Here is a 3277-nt window from a genome sequence, read left to right on the forward strand (position 1 = left end):
GGGGGGGGGGGGGGGTTTCGGGGTCTCTCCAAGCAGAAGTTGAGTCGCGGAGATATAGATCTAGTAGTAGTCAGGAAATTTACAGGCGCGCTCCTCTTTACCTCTACCTCTACCAATCATTTTTTCTAGCTGAAATACGAAGGGATTTCGCGACTATCAATCAAGTGCGATTGAGAGATTGAGAGAGATTGAGATTTTTATTTTGCACTTTAAAAAAAATCATAAATACAGCAAATTAAAGAAAACAACAGAACGTGCAAGGGGAGAGAAAAAGCCGTGTGGCTTATACAACCTCGTAGTGACCCCCTTCAAAATTTACAAATCATAATGCTATTAAATGAATATGAAGACCATACATCAAACAATAATAAATCAAATGAAACCCAGTGATCAGCATGACGCAGCAAATGATCTAACTAAAAAAAATGAAACAGACAAAACTAAACATGATCTACAGATCATAAAGAAATAAGTCAAGTGATTTTGACAATGTCTTTGTAGATTTCATGGCATAAATAACACACAGCTCGGACCACTGTTTACCCTTAATTTTTACCTTTACGTAACCTACGAGTTTAAAAAGAAAGATATCATTAAACCACAATGATTTGAAATTTGGTGGATATTTATAAGAAAAGCTTCCTACTTAAAACAAAATATGCTTTAAAATTTGAGTTGTGCAGCTTATTTCGGATGAGGCCGCTAACCAATTTTTCAAGTCTTCTTGAGCTATTGCTAACTAGTACTAACAAATCAAATATTAATTTCCTCAATTTATTGTATAACGTATTAAAGACTACAGTTCTACGACCCCATAACTTCACCAAATAATTCTACCCTTTACAACTGCTGTATTAAATCTGTTTGGCATTAATCATGCAAATAATGTACTCAATTGCATAAATTATATCAGTTAAATCATCTCCTTTACCAAACAACAGGCGTACACAATCTATGTAAAGAAATAAGGCTTAATCGAATCTTCTGATAATTTATGCAAATGAGGACCTCATTTACATAATAAATGTTCAACGATGTTCACCTGTACATAACTTCCAAATGCTACAAGTATATTACTGTCAGTTACCACAATGACATTATAGCACTTTCTCATTAATTATGCAAATTAGGTCTTTATTTTGCATAATATTTATCTATAAATATCCTTCTTTTTCTCAATTACAAATGTCACATGTTGCAATGGTCCTATGATTAAACTGAGCGTGTTAAGATGATTTTCTAATTGATTATGCAAATTAGATTCCAATTTGCTTAATTGATATATAATTATATGAAGCATCACTTCAGCTATCAACATACTAATAATCATAACAATCCGCCGATCCCTTCTTGAGTTATTCCCTTTCAAAATCTGACACTAAACCTGCCCTGCAGTTCCGAAACAAGCCGCTAGGGTGCCCAAATCTATACCACTTACTGTCAGTCTCACGAGCTATCTACCACTTAAACAATTATGACCACACAGCATGTCCAGAACTTGAGATATCAAACCCGGAAGTTCCGCTGCAGTACCGTCACAAGTCCAACATCTAATCGTTTCCAGGTGTTATCACGATCTACCCACATACCAAATATCAATACAACCCATCCAGGCGTTCTCCAGTTATGCCGATGTTCTACACACATACACGCGATCCGCGTACTGTTCCTTGGACGACTACACTCCTCTGGCCGGCTTACTCCTCTATCTGTTCCATTTCTACGATTTTTCCAGCGATCCGGAGTCTGGTAGAGACTACTAGTACTCCTACAGCCTCAAAATGGATATGGGACTACCAAAGTTTACTTAAGTTATGATATTAAAGTACTAACTTTGATTCTTGAAATTAAAGACAGTGACAAGTATAACATGAAAGTAATTTTATCAATAGAAACACCCAAAATTATATTGTAGTTAAAAAATTTCTGATTACATTATGTTACAAATCTCAACGTTAAGTCATATTTTTTTGTACAAAAAGTATATACATGTACAAGACAATAACTGTGGAGTGGGTAGTACGACGCTACACAATGAAACATGTTCCCTATGTGCCACTCATGACTTAAGGGGCCAACAACATAAAAGGTCGTACTAAGATTTTTTCAGAACAATGAGGCTCGCCCCTGGGGCGTCCTCAAAAACAGGTCCAAAGTGACCAACCACAAAGCCCCGCCCACCTCCGTCTGAACGTAGAAATGCAAATCAAAAACACAAAAATCAAACATCTGACGGACATGCAAGGACTCCCTCATTGGTCGAACTGCTAATAGCCATGCTATCATTGGTTGAACTGCAAATTGATCGATGAACAGTAAGAATCAGTCTATAAGAGCACCTACGAATTGTAATATTTACATGGTATATACTGACTCAAAGCAAACACATTCCGCCTACGCATATACAAGTTCCTCGAAAGGCTATGTTCTTTGTTTGTTTGCCCCAGTTAATAAATGACAGTCATTCTTTTTCGAAGTGACAGAGCAATAACAAGGTATAACTATCAACAATGCTTAACAGGTGGTCTTGAAAAACTGATGACCTCAGCCTCCTGTTTTGCTGTTTGTTTGTTCATTGGAAAGAGACATAATATTGTATTTGACATCTGAGTTATGAAACAATAAAAAATTCCGGATATTATGTTACAATTTTGAACCCTTACATCCGGACACAAAAATAAAGAGCTTACCAACGAGCTTTCGATCAGTTCTCTGATCCTTATCGAAATTGAAATGACCCAAAGTCTAAGTCACACATCCAGACCGGAAGTGTGACATCAGCAAAGGGTCTGGGTCATTTCAACTTGATAAGGATCAGAGGACTGATCGAAAGCTCGTTGGTGAGCACTTTATTTTTGTGTACGGATATAAGGTTTCAAAATCGTAACATAATGTTGGCTACCATCACAGATGAACTTACATTCAAGTACAAAAATTCCAGGTTATGTTGCACATTTTCATTTCACACACTGTTAACAGATTAGGGCTTTGTACAGTTGATGTCTGATAGGAAATATTGCCCTTCTTTGTTTAACTTCACCAACATATACTTGTTCTTGTATAATGTATATCCATATCATACAATATGAAATTGCAAATGCCAGTGTATTCATGCATTTCATATTTACATTATATTTGTTTGATAACTCTAACCCCCAAAAAAATATACAATCGTTGTCTACCAGCCATAATTTTAGGGCCCCAAAATACAACTGTCATTTTCCCCCAGAGCTTATTAATAAGTAGCCTGGGTACCATCCGTATTCTACCATGTGAT

This window comes from Branchiostoma floridae, chromosome 4 (genome assembly GCF_000003815.2).
Source record: "Branchiostoma floridae strain S238N-H82 chromosome 4, Bfl_VNyyK, whole genome shotgun sequence".
NCBI classification, from domain to species: Eukaryota; Metazoa; Chordata; class Leptocardii; order Amphioxiformes; family Branchiostomatidae; genus Branchiostoma; species Branchiostoma floridae.